General features: G+C 35.7%; 1 pseudogene; it reads left to right on the forward strand.

Moving 5' to 3' along the window:
- The first annotated feature begins 511 nt into the window (after positions 1-511).
- On the forward strand, positions 512-19360 carry LOC132307017 (nuclear cap-binding protein subunit 2-like; annotated as a pseudogene).
- Positions 19361-19471: the final 111 nt, after the last annotated feature.

A 19471-nucleotide genomic window follows, 5' to 3' on the forward strand; every position in this document is an offset into this window, starting at 1 on the left:
TGCTATGATAAATAAGCATATATCATATGCTAAGATAAACAAGCATAAATCATATGCTAAAGCAGTTAAGGTAAGCTTCTAGTCAATGGGAGGTCAAAGGGTAGCATATTTATTTAACACCTCAAAAGTACTATCGCCCCACCAAAAATTGACATGGGGTGTAAGTGAAATGTTAAATCACTAATTCAAATATAAGTGAAATGTAAAACCAAAATTCTCATTTAGTTAAAAAATTACCTAACCTCGGGAATCTAAGTAACATTTACCCAAATAATAATAGAGTGGTTACGTGATTTTCCCCCTTAATACTATGATTTCTTCTCTATTATATTAGGTTGAGTAAGTGGTTACAAAATTTCCCAATTGTTTTTCAGGATTTATTTACCTTAGTTACCAAATTCCGTCAAATCCCTACCCTTTTACCCATTCGAAAACCAATTCCGGTGGAATCCACCCATTCCAAAAACAGCAGTGCTTCTTTTTCAGTTTCGCGCGCTCTGTTCTGACGACGATGGCTTCCTTCTTCAAGGTAAGATCTGTATTTTGTACTGTACCTATTTTTGTAACATCGTGTATACATTTATATATATATACAGTGGTGTTCAATTACTCCCTGAGAGCATAGAATAGTATACTCACTTTTAATCCTGACCTTAGATTCTAATCCTACGGTAATTAATTAATCAATGTTCCTTTTTTATATTTAAGGCAATTACATCTTTTTTTTATTACCATTATAAATTATTAATAGGAAATGACAAAACTAGACATGTTTTTAATGGAAACAAATTAAAATCAAATTGGTTAGGATTTTCTTGTATACGAATTCCTTCCCATCTGAATTCTCAAAGCATACCGGTTAAAAAATTAACACACAATCGTCCCTTTCTCAACCTTGCAATAATTTATGTCTTTGAAACATTTACTTACGGAATAATCCAATTACAAAGGAATGTTGTACTCTCAAAATATGTTTATTTGTATGTGTGTGTATAAAAATGAATTCAAAGACAAGCAAAATCATCAAATCATGTAACCCAATATATAAAATATGGGGAGGTGGTGACGGCGGTAGAGGTGGTGGACAACGGTGGTGGAGGTGGTGGCGGCAGGGTAGGTGGTGGGGGCTTTGGTGGAGGTGGTGGTGATGGAGGTGAAATGCGTCATGGCAATTCAAAGTTAATGGGATTGAAAATTTCATTATTTTTATTTTTTTCAAACATGGTTGAAACCTTCTATCGTCGAAGGAATTAGAAATAATTAAATTTTTTTATTTTTAATTGGTATGCTTTAAGAATTCGGATGAGAAGGAAATCCTAACCAATTTGGTTTTAATTTATTTCTATTAAAAATATGTCTAATTTTGTCATTTCCTATTAATAATATATAATGGTAATAAAAAAATTAAAAAAAAAAAAGAAACAATTGCCTTTAATATAAAAAAGAAACACTGACTAATTAATTACCGTAGAATTAGAATCTAAGGTCAAAATTAAAAGTGAGTATACTACTCTATGCTCAGCAGGGAGCAATTGAATATCACTGTATGTGTATATATATATATATAATCTATGCATGTAGTTTCTATGTTGATCACTAATAGATAAATGATTGTCCTGTCATACATCATGTTACTGTCGATTTTATTTTATTTTTTCATCTCTCTTTTGAGGCTTGTGTTGACCCGTTGGAACTTTCGTGATTATTTATTTTTATTTTTCTAGTTAATACACACACCCTGTCAAGAAATTGTTTGCACCCACTGTAGACCTAATGCTTCAGAGCTTTTGTCTTTGTTAATCTTTATTTGTCTAGTGCTGCTAGTATTGCATGTTCCATAATATATTTTTTTAAAAAAAAAAAATCACTTCAAATTTGTAGTTTTTACATGGTTTATATGTTTTCCATCTTTAGGATCCAAGTAAGATTTCAGCATATCGGGATAAAAGGTTTCCAGGAACACAGGAAGAATTTGAAGACGCACTCTTGACCTCAACGACTATTTATATTGGCAACATGTTCTTTTTTACGACAGAAGAGCAAGTTTACGAGCTATTCTCATAATTCTCTCGAGCCGGAGAAATTAAAAAGATAATCATGGGCTTGGACAAGAACACAAAAACTCCTTGTGGCTTTTGTTTTGTCTTGTAAGGCTACAACTTTTTTAACTATTTGTTAACATATTGTAGACTAATGAGAAGATTTTCATTATTAGCTGAAGTCATTTCTATTGATCTTTGCGGATAAACATGTCACCTTTTTTCATAGATAAAGTCATGCGTTCAGCTTTCTTTGCATTAAGTTACAAAATTGCATTATGTTAGTAGAGGATGTTGAAACTTAAGCTAGCATTTCATTGATTCGCCAAAATTGAAAAACTCAATATTGATGGGTTTGGTTTGGCTTGAGCTTCTAGACCGGCTAATCTGAATCTAACCTGATTTTTTATATTGAATCATTATTTATACATTTTGTGAACAGATTTTTTAATTTTATTTTGCTCTCTGATCTGTTTATTTTGCTGTTCAATGTTATTTTGTAATGTGCTAAGCATTGTAATTTTTGGTTTTCTTCAATCCTTGTAGTTATTTTCAATTCATTATGTTTTTTTTTTTTTTAATTTTTGTAAATGCTTTTAAAATGTTTTGTTTCCGATAACCCTTGTTACTGGCTGATGGATTTTATTTATATATTTTCCAACCTGTTTACCAACTTTAGTTGATGCTGATACCCCAAATTTTGATTGTGCATGTTACACTCGTGGAATTTCTGTAGATTTAATTTTGTGCTAGCTTGGGCAAGCTGCTTATGTAATCCTTTGAATGTTGATGTTAGCACTCAGGACTATCATTTTCCGGTGCTCTCTGAACAAACCTGCATCTTACATAACTTTTTCCCTCCCTTTGTATAAATGGTCTTGGATACCACCTCCTTTTTCTTTTCTTTTTTCTGCAAATTATTGATCATAACTCTAGAGAAGATACTGAAGATTTGGTGAAATATAATATACAAGTGGGACCATTCTGGATGATCACCCCATTCGTGTTGATTTTGATTGGGGATTTCAAGAAGGAAGGCAATGGGGTCGTGGTCGAAGTGGTGGACAGGTGATGTGCCTTCCATTTCTTGCACAATGTTTACATTTGTATACGATATGATTCTCATATTTCCTTCTTGTCCAGGTACGGGATGAATATCGCACTGACTACGATCCTGATATCCTTCTAAATTTTAATTCAAAAAGTTCATGCTTTCTTCCTTCAATATCCAGCATAAACGTGCTAGTGGAGAACTGGCTGCCATAACCATGCTGAATATGTTGACATGGTTGCTACACATATAGTGAAGTGCCCTTGTAAGTAGTAACATAAGTTTGGGATTATTCATCTTTCATCTATAAGAGAACTCTTTATGAGAAGGTGTGTAAAATCCTACTGTTAGAGCGGCTGGTTGGCGGTAATTGCTTGCGTCATATTCAATGTCAGGTGTTAACGCTGTGGCTATACACTAGTTATACTTCTTTCTTTTAGTTTTTCTTGATGGTCTATCTGTCAATTTTGGCATGTAATTTAGGTATTTTTTAATTTTAATTTTGGGAGTACTTGGTTTGAGAGCAAAACATTAGGCATTCTGTGGTATTGTGAATCTGTGATTGTAAGAGTTCACTATGCTAACCACACAATGCGTTTTTAATATTGGTCCATTGTTGTAAAACTTAAGACACTACTTCATTTTCCTTAATGAACTAAACACAGAGGTGGTTACGGAAAGCTGGTTCAAAGAGAATTGGAAGCACAAAGACAGCTAGTAGATTATGGTGCTGGATCATTAGCCTCTTTCCCGCCTGTTATGCCATCTTGCAGTAAGTTTCGAAGCACCTTTACTAATAAATCTCATGTTCTTAAGTTATTAATAGAGTGGACAAATTTGGCTTGATTTCCACGAATATTTCAATTCTAGTTTGCTCATATACTAATTAAAAGAGTCTATCACAAAAACAAAACAACATAAAAGTAAAACATCACTAGAAACATTTTTTTTCCCATGTGTTTTAATGCATGAAATGTCAGTTTGGAAAACTTGAAAATGTCTGAATTTTCAGTAATGCAAGGTTTAGATATCAAATGTAGCATTACAAAAAGCAATTTGAAACAAATAAATATATATTTTTTTGTTGGCGGGATGGTGGGGAGAAACTACAAATGAGAATGCTTTGATGCACAGGAAAATCTTAAAATTTCAACAAGGACAAAATTGTTAGGAATTATGTCTCAAATTTCCATTATTATTAGTTTCTATTTTAGAGTGCATTTTTATAATAATTTCTTATAGAGACGTGAATTGGGGTCTAAAAAATTGTAATCCTTGTCCACAAAGAAATTGGGTATGTGACTCTATAAATAGACACTTAGGTTATTGTTGAGAGTTATGAATTGAGAGAGATGTAACCTCGTGAGAGAGTACGTTAATGGTAGGGGTGAGTTACGGGTTTGGTAGAGTGAATACTGACGGCGAGAGGGAGTCTCGTGGAGTACACGGAGAACTCGGTCAAGAGTTTGTATGCATGGTCCGGTGTTGAAATTCTCTACTATTGTAATATCTCTACATATATAATGAATCTCTTCTCATCCGTAGATGTAACCCTGATTTTGAGTAAATCACGTATATATCTTGTGTTATGGTTTGATTGTTGTTTTTCTTTTTTTTCTTTTGCTTCCGCTGTGCCCCAACAACTGGTATCAGAGCCAAAAGGTGAAGAAGATCTAGAAAACACAAGAAGTCTCAACATGTGCTGCAACAGGCTTCAGTTGTAGGTAGAGTCAATCGGTTTGGCTACATGGCATAGAGCTTGAGTAGTCAAGGTGGAGCCTTGGGGTTTGACTGATTGAGCAACGTATGAGTTCTACAATAAGATTGAGAAGATTGAAGTTGCAGAGAATTGTCCAGATTCAATTGCCATATGAAATTTAAGCCAGGGTGGAGATTGTTAGGAATTATGTCTCAAATTTCCATTATTATTAGTTTTTATTTTAGAGTGTATTTTTATGATAATTTCTTATAGAGAAGTGAATTGGGTTCTAAAAAATTGTAATCCTTGTCCATAAGGAAATTGGGTATGTGACTCTATAAATAGACACTTAGGCTATTGTTGAGAGTTATGAATTGAGAGAGATGTAGCCTCGTGAGGGAGTACATTAATGGTAGGGGTGAGTTACGGGTTTGGTAGAGTGAATACTGACGGCGAGAGGGAGTCTCGTGGAGTACACGGAGAACTCGATCAAGAGTTTGTGTGCATGGTCCGGTGTTGAAATTCTCTACTATTGTAATATCTCTACATATATAATGAATCTCTTCTCATCCGTGGATGTAACCCTGATTTTGAGTAAACCACGTATATATCTTGTGTTATGGTTTGAATTGTTGTTTTTCTTTTTTTTTCTTTTGCTTCCGCTGTGCCCCAACAACTGGTATCAGAGCCAAAAGGTGAAGAAGATCCAGAAAACACAAGAAGTCTCAACATGTGCTACAACAGGCTTCAGTTGTAGGTAGAGTCAATCGGTTTGGCTACATGGCATAGAGCTTGAGTAGTCAAGGTGGAGCCTTGGGGTTTGACTGATTGAGCAACGTATGAGTTCTACAATAAGATTGAGAAGATTGAAGTTACAGAGAATTGTCCAGATTCAATTGCCATATGAAATTTGAGCCAGGGTGGAGATTGTTAGAAATTATGTCTCAAATTTCCATTATTATTAGTTTCTATTTTAGAGTATATTTTTATGGTAATTTCTTATAGAGACGTGAATTGGGCTTTAAGAAATTGTAATCCTTATCCACAAAGGAATTGGGTATGTAACTCTATAAATAGACACTTAGGCTATTGTTGAGAGTTATGAGTTGAGAGAGATGTAGCCTCGTGAGGAAGTACGTTAATGGTAAGGGTGAATTACGGATTTGGTAGAGTGAACACTGGTGGCGAGAGGGAGTCTCGTGGAGTACACGGAGAACTCGGTCAAGAGTTTGTGTGCATGGTCCGGTATTGAAATTCTCTACTATTGTAATATCTCTACATATATAATGAATCTCTTCTCATCCGTGAATGTAACCCTGATTTTGGGTGAATCACGTATATATCTTGTGTTATGGTTTGAAATTGTTGTTTTTCTTTTTTTTTCTTTTGCTTCCGCTGTGCCCCAACAAAAATCAAATGTACTACATGATATACAGAGTTATAAATGCCATAGTAATATGTCATCTTTATAAATTTCACCTTTGGAGTCTCAAATGGCACCTTAGAGTGAAAACCATGCCTCGCCTAGTCTAAACCAGCCTTCTATATTACAAGCAAAACAAGCTTAGTGTACAATGTATTTCATAGGACATAGTCATGTTACTGGCATCCAAGCTTGGCTAGAATTCTAGTTCGGCCATTCACAGGCATGCGTAGTTATATTGTTACATGCAAAGGTCACCCAATGCACTCTTGACTACAGATGAGGATGATTGGGCTGTTTTGAGCCACCTTACACAGTCACAGTGAGTTATAAAATCTGTTGTATATGTTTACAGAGTTAACTGACAATACTATGGCACAACGCACGGCCAAATTAAAATTATGATGGAATTATAAAAGGTTGTTTCTTGGAGATTTGGTGTCATTTAAACTCTATTCAGAGAGCGGAGAGCAGTTTTCCGAAAACTATCGACTAAACAAAAATTTGGATCGTTTTAATTTCTCTGTTATTTGAGCATAGAAAACTATTATCAGAAAATCGAACCAAGTTTTTAGCACTATTAATTCTCTTCAGGCACATCCCCTTCAACCATCAATGAACCATAATTTTGTCATATACGAGACTACTATAAAAAGGTTCAATTTCCTTAGATGGTATTAAAGATTTTTCAGATATTGAAGAAATAAATTTCTGCAATCAGGTTGTTGGTCCTCACCTATTATGAGGATATTTTTCAAATCTTAATATGGTGTGTTGTATTCCTTAAATTGAGTGTGCCATATGAGACACCAGCCTTTTTAAATGAGTGTTTGATGTATCTCACTATAGCATAGCTAATCCACTTGTATGATCCTAGCAATAACAATAGTACGCCCTTGTACTAATTTTTTGTCAAGAACACCTGGACTATTGATTTGTAAATTGAAACCTCTAAATCAAACATCAACTTCATATTAACTAATTTGTTTGAAACTATACTTGTGGATTTTGTCTTTCTGCAATTTCACGTTCTATAATTTTTAGCAAATAATAAATTCGTGTTATATCTAGGGATAAAATGATAATACATATAGTTCGGGGGTTTTGTGAAATTAACCCCTTTCCTATTTATAAATTTGTTGTTTAATGGCTATATTGGACGTAGTTTTATAGGTAATGCAAGATAATACTTAATAACTCAACATAATGCAGTTTGCAGTCACTTAATTGGAGGGAAAATATTTAAGGATCGCGTATTTTGAGGGTTTGTGAAGGTAGAATAGAAGTAAGTGGATTGGTTTAGAGATGAACTAGATTCATAAAAGATGAGGTTTGATAGTGCTATGTTATTGGATTTCTGGAAGATAGCCTAAAAGAATTTCTGGAGAGCATATTACTTTGGTTTGTAGGGTGTCTAGGTGAAGACGTAGAAAAGGATATTGGTTTTGAGAGAAGGAAATTGCTTCTAGAAATAAGAAAATCTTTTTTTGGTTAAGTTGTAATTAAAGCAATAAAAAGGCATAGAAGAAAAAGTAGTAGAGTGGAGATAACCAAAGTCACTTGGTTTTCGTCAGTTTCTTCAAATCCAATCTCATTTCACTCTATTATAATACAATTAGGATATCATCTGAGTTTCATGCAGATTTGGTCCTAAAAGGTGAAGGTTTCGTGAGGCTGGGTAGAATGTAAATTGGCATCCTGACTTGAGTACCTGAATAATAAGTTGGGCTGGCAAGCAGATAGCAACTTCTGTAAGCGCTTTCATTTCAATTCTAGTATTGGACAACCCAAATTTGTTTCTGCAATTTGTCAGTATTAGCATCCATTTCATGCCAGCAACTTGCTGCTGTCAAGAACTTCAACTATTCCGACTTTAGTCCATTTAAATTTCAATATATTTCATTCCTACCTTCACTGATTGTAAAATAACAAGTTATCTAGATAGGTCGAGTGTCCTGTGGTGTGCATCAAGATGATTTTGGTTTCCAAGAGTCCCACTCTTGGATCTCATATGATACAAACAGGGCTAAGTAAAAAAATATATCAAAATACCGCATACTTCTATACAGATATGGTGCAAAACAATCTAGAGAGAGGAATTAATCATCATCATTTTCATCTCCGCGTATTATTTTACCTATCTTCTCATTTTCCTTCACTTCATTCTCACTCTCATTGTTACTTCTATTGTTGAAATCGTTGTGTTTATTGTCTGCTTGAGCTTCCTCATTTTATTCTTTCACATAATTGAGGCATCTAAGGCTAATGCAAAAGGCCAAGTGAAACCATTGGACAACTTGGTTCTGATTCGTAGTTAGCTTCAGCTTTTTCTTTCTTTTATTTTATTTTAGTTTTGCTTAGTGCTTGTCACTATTTATTGGACTGAAGTATTTTTCTTCAAGTCTTGGTCTATAAGAATCTTGATTTTTGAATCCTTTTTTTTATTATTTAAGCCACGAGATGTAGATTTTGTCTCCAAATGATCACGTCAAGCCTCAACAGGAATTTCATTTGAGTTCCAACTTTTAAACTGCACTCTCCTCTATTGATGCCTGTCAACCCCTCAAAGAAGATGGTGTTCCCATTCCTTCTACAAGTGTCCATGCGCTAGGACTCAAGCTTAAATCTTAAACCTTCAGTTTTTTTAATGATTATAAGCTAGGAAGTAAGACAGTAAAAGGGATCCCACCCGAGTTTAATGCTCTAAAAGAACCCTTTATGTATGGAGCTAGGGTCACGGTCTTTATATAGTTAAAAGTAGTTATGGCTGTGGTCTTTACATGAGTCTCACACTCTAATATAATAGGCAATTTCAAGATTGAAAAGAATCTGTATATTGCCGTACTTTGAATGGTTTACAATATTTTACTTAAATAGGAAATACAAGGGGCTAACAAAAGGAAGCTATAGGCTGTAACAGCAAGCTACAGGCTGTAATTACAGGCTGTACACTAACAACAATTCCTAATTTTAGTCATTGACTATTTATATTTACACACCTATCATATCCCCTAAAATCTAGTCTTATTAAAACTGAATATCTCTTTTTCAACACTCCCCCTCAAGCTGGCTTGTAGATGTCTTCCATAGCTAGCTTGCTTCTTAAAACTTCAAACTGTCTCTTGTGTAGTCCTTTGGTAAGGATGTCTGCAGCTTGTTCAGTAGTAGAGACATAAGGAATGCAAATCATACCACAGTCAAGCTTTTCCTTGATAAAGTGTTTGTCAACTTCCACATGTTTGGTTCTATCGTGGAGGACTGGATTATAAGCAATTGAAATGGCAGCCTTGTTGTCACAGTAGACTCTCATTGGAGGAGAAACAGTAACCTACAAATCTTCAAGGAGTCTTTTTAACCATATAGCTTCGCAAATCCCATAGGCGAGTGCTCTGAACTCGGCTTCTACACTACTCCTCGCTACTACATTTTGTTTCTTGCTTCGCCACGTGACTAAGTTTCCTCCAACGAAGGTGCAATATCCTGAGGTAGATCATCTATCAATTGTACTACCTGCCCAATCAGCATCTGTGTACACGTCCACATGCAAATGTCTTTGTTTCTTGAACATAAGTCCTTTACCTGGTGAGCCCTTTAAGTACCTCAAAATCCTGTACACTGCTTCAAAGTGTTCCTGTCCAGGAGAGTGCATGAACTGACTCACCATACTGACTGCAAATGATATATCAAGGCGTGTGTGAGATAAGTAAATTAGTCTTCCCACCAATCTCCGATATCTTTCACGATCAACCATATTCTCGGGTTCGGCAGCTTCTAATTTCAAGTTGACTTCAATTAGAGTGTCAGTAGTTTTACACCCGAGTAGTCCTGTCTCATTAAGAAAATCAAGTACATATTTTCGTTGATTCACAAAAATTCCTTCTCTTGACCTGGCAAATTCCATTCCAATGAAGTATTTTAATGCTCCCAGATCTTTGACTTCAAAATCTTTAGCAAGTTTCTTCTTCAGTCTGGTCAACTCTTCAATGTCATCACCTGTCAAAATTATATCATCCACATACACAATTAAAACGGCAATTTTCCCTTCCTCGCCGTGTTTGTAGAACATGGTATGGTCTGCCTGACTCTGATGATACCCATGACTCTTCACAGTCTTTCCAAAGCGTTCAAATCACGCTCTTGGAAATTGTTTCAAACCATACAGGGATTTTTTGAGTTTACAGACTTTGCTCTGACCGTGTTTTCCTTCAAACCCAGGTGGCAAGCTCATAAATACTTCTTTTTCCAAGTCTCCATTTAAAAAGGCATTTTTTATATCCAATTGATGTAATGGCCAGTTAGAATTGACTGCCAACGACAATAAGACTCGGATATAATTTATTTTTGCTACAGGAGCAAACGTCTCTTGGTAATCAATGTCGTACGTTTGCGTAAAACCTTTCGCCACAAGTCTTGCCTTGTACATTTCCACACTACCATCAGCTTTACACTTAATAGTGAAAACCCATTTACACCCAACAATTTTCTTTCCTTTGGGCAAGTCAACCATCTCCCACGTTCCACTCCTTTTAAGAGCATTCATCTCCTCTAACACTGCTGATTTCCAATTCGGATCATCTAGTGCTTCCTGAATGTTTCTTGGAACAAACAAGTGAGAAATATTTGAAGTAAAGGCCGTATGTTTATAGGAAATGGGATGCTGGGTACAGGTTCGGATTCCTTTTCTAACAGCTATAGGGATATCTAGGTCTATAGGAACTTGGCTAGGTGACTCAATACTATCAGAAATAGTAGGGACAACTGCAGACAAGTTAGGATTTAGAGTACCTTGAGTGTTCAGGGAGTCATTGCTCAGGACCTCTGATTGGCCTTGCTCAGGTACAATAGTAAGCTCTCTACTCTTTTGATGAGTCTTTTTCCTGTTATAAACCAGAAGCTCAGGATTCGGTTTTTTTGGAACCGTTGGTAGGATTTCTCCCCCTGTTGGAGATACAGTAAGGCTCGGCAGATTAGGACTAGGAGGCCCCAGGTTTCCTGATTCTAGAACATCATTTCCCTGTTTAAAAAGATCAGTGATCGGAGTAATAGAGTATGAGACAATAGTTTTAGGTAAGGGAATATTAATAGAAATCTCCCAAAAAATTTCTTCACTCTCTTTCTCCCCCTAGAGAAAAGTTTTCTGAAAATAAAAATGATTTTCTAGAAAAAAGACATCCATACTAATAAACATTTTTTTTTTGTTTTCGGATTGAAGCATTTGTATCCCTTTTTATTCGGGACATACCCAACAAATACACATTTTTCAGCCCGAGGATCCAATTTAGACCGAAGTCTACTAGGTAAGTGGACAAAGACAATGCACCCAAATACTTTCAAAGGCAGGTTGGAATAAATCCGAGTTTCAGGAAAAGATTTTTTAAGGCTTTCAAGGGGGGTAAAATAGTTAAGAACACGAGTAGGCATCCTGTTAATCAAATATGTTGTTGTTAAAACGGCTTCACCCCACAAATACTTAGGAACATTCATTGAAAACATGATGGCACGAGAAACTTCAAGTAAATGTTTATTCTTTCTTTTAGCAATTCCATTTTGTTGGGGCGTGTCAACACAAGTGGATTGGTGAAAAATTCTTTTTTCTGTTAAAAAACTTCCTAAAACTTCGTTAAAGTATTCGGTGCTGTTATCAGTATGAAGAATGCCAATTTTTGTTTGAAATTGATTTTCAATCATCATATAAAAATCCTTGAATACACCCAACACAAACGTGTATGATCATCAATAAAAGTCACAAACCATTTTTTTTCAGAAAGAGTTGTGATCCTAAAAGGGCCCCAAACATCGCTATGGATTAAATAAAATGGTTTTGATGTTTGGGAAAATACGTAGTACGATGACTCTTTGATAAAAACAATTCTCACAATAAAAAGATGAACAATCCAATCCTTTAAACAAAGTAGGAAATAATCTTTTAAGATAAAGGAAACTAGGATGCCCTAGTCTAAAATGCCATAGCATTATTTGTTCTCTAACAGGGATAGAATGAAAACTACTCAGACCTTGAGCCTTTTTATTACTTGAAATATCATCTTCAAAATAGTAGAAACCATCTATCATCTTAGCACTGCCAATCGTCTTCCCCAAGCTCTGGTCCTGAAATTCACAATAGGATTCAAAAAAAATAACACGACAATTAGAGTCTTTGGACAATTTACTAACTTATAAAAAGTTACAAGCAAGCTTAGGGACATGAAGGACAGACTTAAGATCAATAATTTTTTAAAGTTTTACCAAACATTTGCCTGCAATAGGAGAATAAGAACCATCGGCTATTCTGATTTTTTCAGAGCCAGAACAGGGTGAATAAGTTTGAAATAAATGAGAAAAACTTTTCATATGGTCAGAAGCCCCTGAATCAATGATCCATGGGGTAACACTGGAATTTGAACGACAAGATAAGGCCTTCGGGTTGTTACCTGTTTGAGCAAGAGAAGCATTAGGAGTACCAGATGAGGAATTGAATTTTAGCAATTTTAGAAGATGATCCATCTATTCTTTGCTGAAGAGAAGTGCCTCGGCTTCATGAGCTGATGGAGCTCGGTTGAATCTGCCTCCCTGGTTGAATCTGCCTTCCTGTTTTCTCTTCCAATTTGCTGGTTTACCATGAATTTTCCAATAGGTTTCACGGGTATGGCGAGGCTTGTTGCAGTGGTCATACCAAAGACGGGTGTAACACCCCTAATTTTAAAAGGTTATTCCTAGAATTTAATTTATGGTTTATTTGCATTTTATTTACTTATTTGCGTAATAGTTTTATTTAATTATTTGCTTAATGGTTTATTTGTTTAATTAGTCATGTTATGTAATTATTTGCTTAAATTGTTTTTGGTAATTGTTTATTTAATTATTTTTATTTAATTGTTTAATCATTGTTATTTAATGGAAATTTAAATTTAATGGAATTTAGTTTTTTTGTTTTCCACGTGAATTTAGGTTTGCAATTCACATGGGTGGCCGACGTAGGTATATATCCTCGGTTGGTTTATGGGCCAAGATGGGCTCTGGCTTTAAGGTTACAAGGATTAGGGTTCAGAGTTAAGCTTATAAATATATTACATACGGTAATCTTAGGATTTTTGATTCATAGCAATTAACTCGGAAACGTGAATTGAGTTCTGTGAAAGACACAGAAACTGTGAGGTACAGAGGGAGAACAGAGGAAGATAGGAGGTGTCTCTGGGTTGAACCAAGGCACTGGGGGGAGCAGACTTGTAATTTAGGACACAAACATATCACTACAGAAACTGAGAATTTAGAGTTTCAAGTCTGAAACTCAAAGGCAAGTTTTTTTCCTTCTTTTTCCCTTTGCCTGTGTTCTGTGCACCTAGATAGCCTCTAAGAAATTAATTGGACAATAATTGAACCATGTATGATTGTTGTATGATATATTTGATTACCTGTTATCGTTGAACTTAATCTGAAATTATTTTGTCATGTATGGTTTTGTATATCTCTGTTTATGCATAAAAAAACGTCCATCTGTTTTAAATCTTTTGTTGATCCTTCTGCACTAAACCATGAAGTTAATCATCACTAGATGTAAAATAAGACCTGTAAGCTCAAAGTAGAGGAGGAACAATAAGGTTTAAGTAGCCAGAGACGGAGGAGATGAGCTAAAACAGAGTAGCAGGAGGTCGGAAGCTCTCAAAAGGGGGTGAAAGCCGGCTCCCACAAAAGTAGAGCCGGCTCCAAGGACCTTGGAGCCGACTCCAAGCATTTTAGAGCCTGCACCATAATTTGGAGCAGGCTCTCTCTCAAATACACTTGCTGAATTTTTTTTTTACGAGTAATTTGAGACTGTGGGATTTAGGGACTATTTGGACCAAGTCTGGGACTTCACAGAGTGACTAAAAGGTTAATCTTAGATATTATTAAGACCTTTAATTAGTTAAATCTTACTTCTGGTCAACGGGACAAACGGTATAAATTTACCTATTTTCTATACCATTAACGGATGAAAGATGGATTAATTGTTGAATTAAATTTTAGCAATATATTGGGATGTGGGATATTTATAAAACCTATTTTAAAGGCATGGTAGGGTTCTCTGTGTATTTATTTTGAACTATACATGCATTGGGATGTTAATTGTCGAATTAATAAACTTTTTCTGCAATTACTTAGATTACCGTTGGAATTTAATTGCTAGAACATTAATAAACGTCTCTGCAATTATTTGGATATTAGTTTGAATTGTAAATTACCATATACGGATTTACTTTGACCTATACATGTGTTGGGATGATTAGTTGACGAAATATTAAACTTTTCTGCAATTAATTGGATTATCGTTGGAATTTAATTGCTGGAATTTTAATGATTATCTCTGCAAATATTTGGATATTAGATTGGACAGTAAATTACTCGGTATGATTTATTAGTCATAATTTACATGGATATGGAGGATTGTGTGCACCGGTATGGGACGGTGGCACACTAGGGACGGCTTGGCTTCAAAATGCTAAGACCTAACCTATCGGATTAATGGAATGGATTGTAAACTGTTGAATCCTAAATTGTGTATAAGTCAAATCAGCTGACTGAGTTGAATGACTTCCTAGATTAATTGGTTGTAGTTAAGCCACATCAGCTGAATAAGTTGAGTGCTTAACTGGACGGTGTTTTGTATGTCTCCTCATTAAATAAGTGAATGATATACTATGGTTTTGGACGGACTTTAGATATATGATTATGATACCACAATATGAGTGTGAGTCTCAGAGTCGTTGGTTAGGGTGCGCATATGCGATGGATGCGTAGCTGGATTTAATAGGTAGGTGTACCCTGTTAGGTCTAGGTACTCATGCCCACCTTTGGGTGCATTTTCGCATATTGCCTTCTATTCAAGTTGAGACCTCTACTATAGTCCAGTGAATGTCCTTAGTGTGGATATATATGTATAGTTATGGATTACGTAGTTATGTTGAGGGTATCTAGGGTGTATCTGCGTATCGGGCACTGTATGGATTACAGTTGGATTAGAACTTGCATGTGGGCCTGACCCACTTCTTTATTATTCTTTTCAGGTAACGGACGGTTCCAGTCTCAAGCTTGATCGTGCTAAGCAGGGACTCTCATTCATTCTACCGATGATGTAGGATTTCACTTCATGATTTAGTTTTGGAATATCTTTACTGTCAGTTTTTCAGTTTCAGTTGGAGTTTTATTTCGGGGTCCACTAGTTGGATTCCCAAGTTGTAACCTTGGAGGTTTTTGGAGCTGGATTATTGAATCTTTATTATTTGAGGATTTTATTTTAGTTTCTATCAGCCTAAACTTCATTTTCTTATTTCGGTTTGTATTCTGTGTTCATTATAAAATATTAATTGTTTGATATTCCCTTGGGTTTGGGCCTGGGCCTGATCAACCTGTGTCTCGGATCCGAGGGTATCACAACGGGGCTTTTCATTATGTTTCCTGCCAATATTCACTTCAGATGCGACCAGGGCAGAGGTTTCAACAACACCATTTGATAACTTTTTTCCAAGCATGACCAGCCTGCGACTTTCCTCTCTTCGAACCTCAGAGAAGACTTCACCAATTAAAGGCAGAGGTTGTCGTCCAATTATTCTACCTCTCACTTCATCAAACTCGACATTGAGTCCAATGAGAAACTTGAAGATGTGGTTATCTTCCACCTTCTTTTTGTAATGGTTGCAATCTTCAGGCGATTTCCACTCATAGTCGCTGAACAAATCAAGGTCATGCCACAAATGTTTTAGAGAGTTGAAATATTTTGTAACACTGTTATCTCCTTGACGGATCTCTCTAAGTTTCAGTGTCAGTTCATAGACTTGAGACTGATTTCCCAGGTCTGAATACATCTGGTTAACATTGTCCTAGAGTTCTTTTGCTGTGTGGTAACACATATAATTAGAACTGATGTCCTCCTCCATAGAATTCACCAACCAAGTCATCACCATCGAATTCTCTGCATCCCAGGTCGAGTAGGATGGATCTTTAGGTTTCGGTTCCTTCTTTTCTCCTGTCAAGTAGCCGATTTTGCCTCTGCCTCAGATGTACATCCGCACGGACTAGGACCAGCGAAGGAAGTTTTCACCATTTAGCCGAATTGTGGTAATCTGGACCGAGTGTGTTTGAGAGTTTTGGACTTAGGACTCAAAGGTCTTAGTCTTGGTCTTGGACTCAGGTACATCATCAGACATGGTGATTAGGGTTGTTTGGAAAAAAAAAAAAAAAAAAAAAAAAAAAAAAAAAAGAAGGCTAGGGGTTTTTTTTTTCAGAAGAATCAATAAGATGCTCTGATACCAAATAAGCGATTTCAAAATTGAAAAGAATCTGTATATTGCCGTACTTTGAATGGTTTACAATGCTTTAGTTAAATAGGAAATACAAGGGGCTAACAAAAGGAAACTACAGGCTGTAACAGCAAGTTACAGGCTGTACACTAACAGAAGTTACAGGCTGTACACTAACAAAAATTCCTAATCTTAGTCATTGACTATCTATATTTACACACCTATCATATCCCCTAAAATCTGATCTTATTAAAATCGAATATCTCTTTTTCAACAAATATATATTAGGGACCTGACCTTAAAGTAGCAATGAAGTAGTGATTTTGTCAATAGCTTGATTGTATAGTCGTTGTGGCTGAGAAGAGAACCTTGGTTTTTGTAGTACCTAGGCGAGCTCCTATTTTGAGCGTTTCTATTGAAATCTTTACTTACAACAACAACCAAGTATTTTCCCAATTATTTGGGGTCGGCTACATGAATCCCATATTTTCATTCCGATCTATTTAAAGTCATAACCTCAGTCAATCCACATGCTATCATATTTTGCCTTTACTAACTCTAGTAAAATTTTTACTTAAAAAAAAATTAAAAATTAAAAATTACTTGAGGTGAGGAAATATCGGGAAATGTAACTGATTATGTGAAAGGATTGACCAAGCATTCAGTGCTATTGCTGAATATAGTTCAGGACTATCAGACTTCTGCAGAGAAATGAATACCTCTTTTTATGTGATCTTGGATAAACATTTTGACAGGCTTAAAGTATTGGAAACCACTAGCCAGTCGGAATATGTCTGTATAATCATCTTCAGACTTGATCATCCTATTTGTATTCTTTCTATTTTCCTTACTTTACCCTGGACGAAGTACATAAAAATCGTCGGAACAGGCTAGCTCGAGTGCTCGACTGGCAAGGCCTTTGGGTACACCCCGTTAGGTCGCTCGTTCGAGTCTCACTGAAGTTGAGGGTGTGGATTTAAAAGATACACCTGGTTTGCGGACGATTGGGTTCATCCGGAGTTTAAAATATATATAAAAAAATCATAATAAATATTGAATTGATGCAGATGTTCCAGGCTCAAAGATTATTTCTGCCGATTTTTTTTTTTTTTTTTTTATATCGTTGTGCTACACTTTCTTTTGCACTTAGAGACTTCCTTCCAGGAACTTTTTGCATCATTCAAAAAGATTTGACATCAAGCTGGGACCAATTGTAAACTATTCTTATTATGTAATGCTGGATCATAATTTGACATACCCAGCCTCAACTAATCAGGGTTGAGGCTTAGCTACATGCATGCACTTCTTGATGGGACTTGATCAGTCCTGAATGATGTATTAGCTCCTTCTCAAAAGTTCTCTCTCTCTCACACGCGTGCGCGCACGCAATTTGAATTGTCTCTTGGGGACTGCTTTTGAGTTTCCAACATTTTGCCCCAATCACTTTTTGAGCATGAAATGATGTAATACATGCTGTGAAATTACTTAAAAAGAAAAAGAAAAAAGAAAAAAAAAAAAAAAAAAAAAGAATTCATGCGATCAAACTGACTTCTACTTTTCAAAGCGAGGTTAGGGGTTCGAGTTTGGGTGGAAGCATGTGTGCGCTGATAAAACACAAGATACTACCATTGACATCTAGCCTTTCTCTGGTTGAAAACCCTTCAGCTACTACATTATTACATTCAGATTACAATTTTATCCCCCACGAGGAGTGATTTGAGGCGAGTTAAGTTTTCGTTGTTTTTATATTTTCTTCAAGGCAAAGGATTTCTCGTCCTTCTGCTATTTGTAGCTACTTTCATACTGGCACCTGAACTGTGAAAATTCATGTTTATTTTATTGATGAATGGGAACGCATGGAGGTAGTTTGTTTTATAATAATAGTAATAATAATTATTATTATTATTACTATTGTTAAACTTATCTATATGCAGCTTGATTTGTTTTGCTCATTGCGTCCAAAAGTTATGAAGTTAAGTACAAGTGCATTTTTGGAAATGCTTCTGTTACTGCAACTTCTAACATTGAACACCTCCAGGTGGTGGCAGACACAGTGGAAATCATGGTCACGGGGGCTCTTATCGACAGGGTATAGTTATGGCTCTCTTTATAAATATTCTTTTCCTGCCACTTTTTCTGAGTATGGTGAAGCCACTCGTTTATTTATTTAATTAAATATTTTACTGTTGATATCTCTGTTATTATTTTATTTATTTTGAGATTACCCTCGCAAGAGACATCGGTAAGATGACCGCCGTGGACCGGAGATCTTAAAGAGAAGTTCAGTTCATGAATCTCGGAGAAACTCCAATCATGACTCGAGACTGGTAATTTCTCATAGTTTGGTCTCTTTTTTTTTTCTTTTTCGTGTGTGTGTGTGTGTGTGGCAACAGTTTGATTAGCAAATTTTTGTTAACGCTATATGGTGGAGGTAAGGCTGTCATTCAACTTAAACTCTAGGAATGCCATATTTCAGTAAAAAGCAGCAACACCTTCTGGTTGATGAAAAGGTGGCAATTCTCATGATTGTAGATGATGGTGCAGAAACCAAGGCCCTTGTGTGTTTTTCAATTTTTTTGGGTGTGTTTCTGATTTTAAAAATTTAGCTAGATTTTTATTTAGAAAATGAGGGGAAGGAAATGGAAATGCCGATCAATGCCTTCATTGCTTATGCATATTTCTTTACTTCATTGTTTCTGATGAGCAACATTTTCCTTCATTTTTTCTGGTAACCTATAGTTTAAGAATGATACTTGTTTGTCGCACAAATAAATTCACAGATTGCTTTGGTGATGACAGGAGAAGAATCCACGTTTCCGTGAGAGTGGCGATTCTGATGACAATGAGGAAGATGATAGGAAACGAAGGCCTTAGCTGATTTTAATTTCAGAATTATGACATATGCAGTGATTAGTGAAATCTCTCTAAAACTTGTGGATATTTAGTTATTTACTTCGAAGCAATAGATTAATTTACTTCTTTAGA

This window comes from Cornus florida, unplaced genomic scaffold, assembly GCF_030987335.1.
Source record: "Cornus florida cultivar Cherokee Brave unplaced genomic scaffold, ASM3098733v1 CherokeeBrave_3.0.0_Hap2_Chr05, whole genome shotgun sequence".
Taxonomy (NCBI): Eukaryota; Viridiplantae; Streptophyta; class Magnoliopsida; order Cornales; family Cornaceae; genus Cornus; species Cornus florida.